At 38.4% G+C, this 8,875-nt stretch overlaps 1 protein-coding gene across 1 annotated transcript in view; it reads right to left on the reverse strand.

Annotated features, from left to right (window-relative positions):
* nfasca (neurofascin homolog (chicken) a) overlaps positions 1–8,439 on the reverse strand; it is a 66,556-nt gene extending 58,117 nt beyond the window's left edge. Inside the window, exon 1 of the mRNA XM_016680619.1 lies at positions 8,041–8,439. The gene's annotated coding sequence lies outside the window, so the exon portion shown is untranslated. The remainder of the gene's footprint in view (positions 1–8,040) is intronic.
* Between the last annotated feature and the right edge of the window lie 436 nt (positions 8,440–8,875).

Consider the following 8,875-nt stretch of genomic DNA (forward strand, 5'->3'; position numbering starts at 1 on the left):
CCTAAAGAGACACACACACACACACACACACACACACACACACACACACACACACACACACACACACACAAATGCTTGTCATTCCCAATTTGTCTGCCATAATTACACCATTACCAAATTTCATTTTCTACCTTCTTCTCTCAAAATAACATTATGTGCATTAACACGTCTGCTCACCAATAGGGACACAGTTAATGGAAAACGCGCTCTCTGTTCATTCATTATGTAGAACGATACGACACATCTCTTATCTCATCTTCCCTTTATGTTCAAAATCTCAGACGGCCTCGGATCAATGTCAAATATTTAGTTTTTCATTCCCGCAACAAGCAAGTTACATTTGAGGAAAACGGTGAACCTTTAAAAAGTTGCATTGCTCACTTTTTTTACCAAATGAATTTAGCTGTGGATAGAAACCATGGCTCGGTGGGTAGAGAAGTTGTCTTGGAATCTGACAGTTATGAGTTTGATCACAGATTTCTCTGTTGTCACATGATGATATCTGGCTGGGAAAGGCATTGTGTGCATTTGTACCAGTAAATAATTGGATTTAAACTTTCTTTAGAAAGGGACAATGTACAGCTCAAATACCAATGTCACCATTCAATGCGCTGCACCAGATTATCTGCAGCACCTTGACAGGTTACAAAAATTGATATAGAATATTTAATAAAATAAAATAGGATATATAAAGCTGCATGTTGCTTTGTAATCACATTGCACAGACGAGCACACTCCTACAGGTGCTGAAATTAGTTAAATTAGTGGAACAATGACTGACAATAACAGGAAGATTTGGCTGGCAATCAAATTAATTAATAATAAATATGGATGTGATCATATTTTAAAGTTTAAAATTTAGATGCTGATTCCTAAATCTATTAAAAACACGTAGAATGAGTCAAATAGATATAAAAACAATTCCTTTGAAAGAATGACATTTTGGGTAAATTATTAATAAATAATTTAACTTGGTTATTAATTTATTGGTCACTTTACATGTAAACAAGCAGAGACCCAGCAGTCAGCGGCGTGAGGCCGGGCTAGTCAGTAGTTTAAGGAAACCCTTTACGAGTGAGTGACACAACAGCCAATGGCAAGCTGAGCCTGGAGCTGAAACAATCGAGACAGTCACTCAGTGGAAGAAACCGCTGGAGCAAGTAAGTGCTTAAATAGCTCATTTAGACTGGGGTCAGGAGGAAATTATGACACATACTGAGAAGAGCCACAAGCATGTGCTGCTAGAGCTGGTCTTTATCAGGTACAGTAGGATCTCAGCCCATTTGTTAGGATCTTTGGTTGTTTTATGGTTTGATTTGATTCTAATTTCATTATTAGTTTGTGTTAGTTTCTTATTTTGGTTAGATCAGGCTTGTTCCTGTTTTTCTTTAGTTCAGTTCTTGCTTAGTGATTCTAGTTTATGATGTTTACCTCTTGTGCCTATTTTTACCTACTTTCTCTCTCTTTCCTTCCCTCCCTCTCTCTCTCTCTCTCTCTCTCTCTTTCTCTCTCTATTCAGTCTGCCTTTTGCCCTCACACCTGCAACACATTAGCTAATCAACCCAGGTCCATTGTTTCAGCATTCAACTTCCCAGTACTTAAGCACTTCTTTCTCGGTCACTCCTCGCTGGTTCCTTCTGTTACTTCTCCGTTTTACCCCATGTACCCCTGTGTTTCCTTGTTGGCTTTTTTCGTTGTGGTTTACTTTTTGTTTTGTCCCTGTGGTTTTTGAAAGTGAACATTTGTATTTTCATCATTTTCATTAAATCTTCAAAGTTCACTTGACGCCTATGGATTCACTATAACTGCCACACATCGTGACACTTACATCTGCACAACAAACTCCACATATCACAATGTTAAATTGTACAACTTAATTTATCTTCACTTCTTGCAGAAAAATCTATATTATGACACAGCAAACATGCTTTGTTTTATTTTAAAAGAAAATGTTAAAAAAAATATGAATGAAAAGTGTTTGATGCTTAAAATATTCACACCTCTGGCAGATTTAGTGTCTTTTCATTTGACCAAAATGTTTCTTCTAACTGAAGGTAACACAAATGTTCTGGAGCGGTTCAACCCTCTCTTGAATTGACTGTGAGAGCAAATCTGTGGGTGTAGCTAATGATCATAGAGTGATAAAGACTTTATAAAAACATTTTCTTGTTTCTTAAGTGAAAACTAACAGTTTTGTTTTAAAAGTCACTCAGCAATTAGGAAGTGAATACTGTGGCTACGCAAACATCTGTTATTCGGGCATTCTTTAATTTAAATGTTGACATAAATTTATTGATTTTTATTTATTTATTTATTTGTATTTTTTTATTTTATTTGATATACTTTTTTAGGATTCGTTCACAGCTGGACCTGAACTACCCGAGCCTTTTAGAGCCTGGATGTAACGGAATGATTTATTTGTATTTTTTTATTTTATTATTATTGTTTTTTTTGTTTTTTTTTTTTTTGTTTTTTTTTTTTTGCAAAACCAACGCAACCAGAAGATCGATTTTGGAGAAAAAAAATCAATGATTTTTTTTATTTCCACTGTGACTAAATGATGGCATTTCAGAAATTATTTACACCTTTCTCAATAATCAGTGGGATAATTTCCATATGGATCAAATTATTTAAAACCTTCACTGTTAATTATGTTCCCAGAAGATCCTCAGAACTGACGCTGGGTTCCTGCTGCATCCACGCTTTCTGTCGTTTAAATATTCTGCCGATGAGGCTAATCCTCTGCTCGTTGGACACAAACACACGCACGCGCATACACAATCTCACACACACACACACACACACACACACACACACACACACACACACACACACACACACACACACATATGTCTATCTTTGCAGGGACTTTCCATCAATCTGACCCTATCCATAACCATTACCAGTATGACTAACCCTAAACGAGGGTCATACATACATTTCAATCGATCCTAGTTACCAAACAGTAAAATATGTTCAATTGAATTATTCAAAGTAGATTAAAAGGTTTCCATCAAGTCACTGACCTGCAGCATTCACTCCTCCTGGACAAACATGTAGGAACAATCACTTTCGTTGTGTCCCTCATCCCAAGCATTTGCACGTAGCGACAGTGGAGAGGAAAAACTCCCCTTTAACAGGAGGAAACCTCCAGCAGAACCAGAACCAGAACCAGAACCTGGCTCAGAACTAGCAGCCATCTGCTGCAACTGACTGGACGTTTGAGAAAAGAAGCCTGTTCCTCACACAGATGATGTGAAAGCAGACTTGGTACATCAGGTGTTCCACTAGCACTTGGTCCAACAGTACCAGAGCATCAACAAAGCTGAGGTTTATGACTGTGATTAATGCTTTGTCACCATACCAGGGTTCCTTTAAACTTTGGTCTGGGAATAAATGTAAAGATTTGTGATTATCAGAAGAGTCGGAAGGTTTCAGGCAAAGATAGGATCTCTCTTTCATGTTCAAAATCAAACCCAATAGACTGCTTCAGAGGATTTGAAACGACTGCTTGACAGAGGGGCTACATTTTGTCCTAAAATGTCACAGTACTACAACTTTGTAGATGTTGAAATTATTTACCTGAAGACTTCAACGTGTTTCCTTTCCTACCAATCAAAACGTGACAAACATCAGAGGCATCGATTTGAGAGCAGTTCATTTGTGGGCTCATCACAGATGGATAATTTGTTCTGATCTTTTCCCTTTGGCCATGGAGAGAGGGGGTGGATGGAGGCAGAGGAAGGGGGATGGGACGCTCATGTCTGAGACCTCTTGCTATCAAATATTTGCTGTGAAAGCGTCGTCACTGTCCATTAGCGTTCCCCTCTCTCTCTCTTTCAGTTTTCTGGGTGCATTAACCTCCTCTCCACAATGCTCCCAAACAAAGGAAGGACTGTATTTCGCAATGAGAACGTTTGCGTGTGTGCGTGTGCGTGTATGCGTGTATTCAGTTTTCTGCCATTTCTACAGAATATCCACCGTGTTGAAACACTTAGCAAACACCTGTCTACATCACAACACTACTGCATACACCTGACCCAGTGACACAAAACACATCGCGCGCATTCATGCCGTAATCCTCCCACAGACGAATGAAGCCTCTCAGAATACACACACTCACACTCGTCCTAACGTGCCTTTTTAAGTACAGGGTTTCTAATAATTTCAGCTCTCTTTTGAACACCAAACATTTCTGGCCTCAAATTGAACCACAGTGCAGAATCAGCTCCACAAAAGACCTGAATGGTCCGATATGGATCATGACACAACTTCAGTATCAGTGTTAAAAGAACGACATGCAGCCACTGATAGTGCTGCTGACTAAACTATTATACCACACACACTCAGACAGTCTGCACTCTCTTGAGCTGTTTAAGTGCTTCAGCTCATTTCTCACAGAAACGTCTTTGTACATTTAGGAAACTGGTCCTTGAAATCTTTTCCCTTAAACTCCAAAATACCAAAAAAAAGTTCAATTTTAGGTCTCAAACATTTCAGGCAACGCATGCAACCTCCACATGGTGACCAAAAGGAGAGAAAGTCTTTAGTTTTCCAGCTATGCTGATGACACACCTCTCTGTACTGCTGACAAAGACACTAATGCACAAATTACCTGTATTTCAGGTAATTACATTTCAGATAAGTTCACACAGAACAAACTAAGGTTCTAGTTATTGGCACAAACCCCCAGAGAGAGAAACAGACAGCACATCTTCAAACATCGGCGAGGAATCAAAGACAGAAAAGAATGTACTTTGTCTTCTAGAGAACATTGCAATAGGTTGGCCTGTTCTCTCTCAAACCATTGGCATTAGCATCTGCTGTTACAATCTTGGAAAATAATTGCTTTAATACTGTTTAATGCTTCAGTCTTCCAGAGAAGACCACATCTTCAAAATGTAGCTGCAAGAATTCTGACGCAGATCAGGAAGCGATCTGGCATCACAGCAGAGAGTGAGTCTTTGCAGGGCCAGCTGTGGCTTTTCCAATTGTTTTTATGGAACGCTTATTGGTTTTTAAAATTGTTAAAGCTATTAGTTCACCCTATTCATCAGATTTGCTTCTCTCCTGCAGGCCACCTGACCCCTCAGGCCTTCTGTTAGTCATTTTCATTTTCTCATTACGCTCCTCACCTTGGGAGCAGCCTTCCTGATGCCTGGCTGCTGACCGAGGTGATCGTTTGAGAAACTTCTCGGTTCAGCCTGGGTTGGATTTTAATACATAGTCTTTTTATTCATTTAGATTTTATTATTTCCATTTAATTTCATATTTGAATTATTATTATTATTATTACTATCCATTTGATTAGAGTACACTTGTCATTATTTTAGATGTTATCTTAGAAGGATTTTTTTTCATTTGTTTTTATGCTATGTACAAAAAAGGTTTTAGTATTTTTTTGTTTTATTTAGCATTTTCATGTCATATAATTTAATGTCCTTAATTAAATTGTTCTGTCTTTTCTTCTTCATTTCATCATTCCTGGTGTGATTGCATGTTTATCTGTGTGTTTTTAAACAGTAAAGAGAACTTTCTGTTGGTATGAAAATAGCTCTGCAAATAACATTTAACTGAACGCTAATACATATATGTTGATGTCTTTTTTTCATTCTTTTCTGTCAGGCACTGTAAGGAGAGAAAGCTAATAAGAACTGATAAATGTGTCCAGCTGTCCAGGGGAAATGTCACGCACACACATGCGCACACACACACACGCGCACACACACAAATGCCCAACTGACCCCTCAAAAACACACACAGAGTTACATAAATTGTTTGAGATGTATTAATATTCTGTCTGATCAGGAAAGAGTCACACAGGACGTCTCTTAATGACCTCAAATAGGTCAAAGGTCAAAGTAAAGCACTCAAGGTTTCCCTGCTGGAGACCACTGGGGGGAACAGATGTAGTTCTCAGAGTGATAAACAGCTGATCACTGAAAAGCAGTCAGGCCTGAACGCTGAGAGGCCGGTGTGATAAAGTGAAAAGAGAAAAGATGTCTACCAACAACAACAACAACAACAACACATGATATTAGAGAGAGAAATGAGACTTTTGATTCCTGTTTCAAACACACACTGAAAGATCTGAATGAATCTTTTCAACTGGGCTCAGACATTTTTATCAGAAAATGAACAGAGCCTTAATGTCATCATATGAGCTAATGAGCTGAGCCATGTTCTATGGGGTGCTGTTTGCAAAAATTAACAGCAATAATTTGGGTATTTTAGCCTCCCATAAGTGGAAAAGATATGGGAGTTAATTTTTCAAAGTCATGTATATTTTTTTATATAAATGTCACAGTTTCAAACTAAATATTCAGCAAGAAAGCTAAATGTTGATCTTACAAATTAAATGTTCACATCGAAACTAAATACTCAGCAACTAAATATTTAGTTAGAAAGATAAATATTTTGTTTACAAACAAAATATGCATCGTGTTCGTTGCTAACATAATATTAAGCTAGCTGACGCTAACCTAACTAAACATTTAGCTTGGAGTCAAATATTTTGTAAAAAAACTGAATATTTAGCTTGCTAATTAACTATTTGGTTTGAAACTGTGGCATCCATTAATAAATCAATAACATGGAGAAAATATGCCTTCAAAAATGAACTTCTATTTTTGTTTCCCCTTATAAATATAAATTATTGCTGTTAAGTTTTGACTGTGTAGTTTTACACAAAGCACCCAGTGGTGTTCACGTGATGCTCAGTCCTCGAAACTACAAAGGCTTGTTTGAAACGTGGCAACTTTGCGTTGTTTGAACCAACTGGCCAACAAACGGGCTTAGTGCAGCATCTAGTTATCACACCTTAGCAGCGCTGCACATCCGGCGTCTCCGCCGAGAGGATGGGGAGTATCAAAATATGCAAGCGAAGCAGATCTGAACTGGATGCATCCGTCTGGAGAGCAGGAGTTCAATGACATGCAGCACAGTAACTTCAAGAGCCACCAAGCTAACCACAGAGGATCACACTATAACCAATAGTTAGGTAGTAAACAGGCCGTGTAATCCTCAGTGTAAACTTGATTTCCATCTTTTTGCTGTTGTTGTTAATTTTTAATCTCATTAGTGATTTTTAATTGGAAATTTAGATAAGTATTGACATTGTTCAATACTATTTTTTAATGTATTTGTTTATTTATTCTTCGTGGTTCATGTCTCCAGGTAAGAACATCCGTCATGCTCGTTTCATCCACCGTTAACATCCGACTGTCTGATGTGCAAAACTGTGTGTCTCTCACAGAATGACATGAAGTCAATATGACAGCTCAGATTCAAACAAGCATCAGATATAATCTGGTTCAGGAGCACATGTTTAAAAAGTCTGATCCTAAAAATTATGATTTCCTGCGATATGTGGGTTAAAAATAAGACAAGCTAATAAGATTTAAAAAAACAAACAAACAAACAAACAAACAAACAAACAAACAAACCTGGAACTGAGGAACAAAGCCAGAAAAAGCATAAATTGTCAGGCAGAATCAAAGCAATCATAACTGATGACCTGTGTGTGTTGGGCACAGCATGGGCAGGAGTTTTTTTGTTTTGTTTTTTTTTTTTTGCTTCCTCTCTATTCCACATCCTGCAATCCAAGTAAGGACGTAATATAACAAAGACAAACATTAGATAACACAGGAATTATTGTTTATAATAAGGTAGTGGGAAAAAAAAAACAACCTTAAAAAGTAAGACATACAGTACAGCAACACCATCCAGAACCAGTTTGATGCAACAGAGATTTCCCATGTCACTTCCTCTCCAGCTTCAGGCAGGTAAACAGTGATGAGATGGAAGATGTGGTGGAAAAGGAGGACAAAGGTTGTGAGAAATGGAAACTGAGGGAATAGAGTGCACTCTGTTTGATTCCAGTCGGACTGTGGTTTTTACAAACAGCAGAGCGAAGAACAAAGAACTAACTGCACACCAGCATTTTATAATGCAAACTGAGCTGAGTGCTGTGTTAGTTATTATTATTTTTGTGATTTTTTTAAAATTATTTTTCTTGAGAAAACTGTCAAACTCAATTACCTTACAGAGTGAAGTGGTATATAATCCTTGCATGGGCTTCGCTGAACCACACACAGTCTGCACGTGTTTCAGAGCCTCTGTCAGAGCAGCTTTCACGTAGAGGTGCTTGGTCACCGCTTTGTAGATCCTTGTGTGTCAATCCTTCAGCACACAGAGAACAGGAAAAAAAGGAGCAAACACAAAGACTTGAGGTGCTGTCAGCTGAATCCAGAGCTGGGAGATAGAGCAGCAGTAGACGCTCCAGAAATAAAGGAAGGAAAAAGTCTTCTTTTATAGCATTTAATCTGTTTTCCTTTGCCCCCCACAACTCACTCTATTCCTTTTCCTTTCTCTGAGCTCTCACTGTCTGTCAGAACGTTACTCTCTCTCCGACACACACTCACACACTGATTCTCCATCTGTCACCGCCTCCTCTTCGTCACCACTCCCCCTCATACATTATTAATGCGTCTCAGACTCACGCTCCACTGCTATCACACACGCACGCACACGCACACACACACACACACACACACATGCATTTACATTACAAAATATAGACAAATGCACTACATGTTCATGAAAGTCAGATGTGGCGGTAAACGGTTCCAGCCAAAATGTTGAAGATACAAAAGTGAAACTAAAACTTTGTGATGCAATCATAAAAAAATTTTTAAAATCAGCATCTTCTACGGTATATTTAGGACTCTTTTCCAGAATACACACATGCAAATAACAGTTGGCACATTGGGGACAATGTGGGCATTACACCACCAACCCCAGCCCTCTGGCTAGTCTCCACCAGTCAGAAAGGTGAGTTTTTATGGAAACTGTTCAAAAGATGCCAGCAGGCTCA

This window comes from Poecilia formosa, unplaced genomic scaffold (genome assembly GCF_000485575.1).
Source record: "Poecilia formosa unplaced genomic scaffold, Poecilia_formosa-5.1.2 Scaffold248, whole genome shotgun sequence".
In the NCBI taxonomy this organism is placed as follows: domain Eukaryota; kingdom Metazoa; phylum Chordata; class Actinopteri; order Cyprinodontiformes; family Poeciliidae; genus Poecilia; species Poecilia formosa.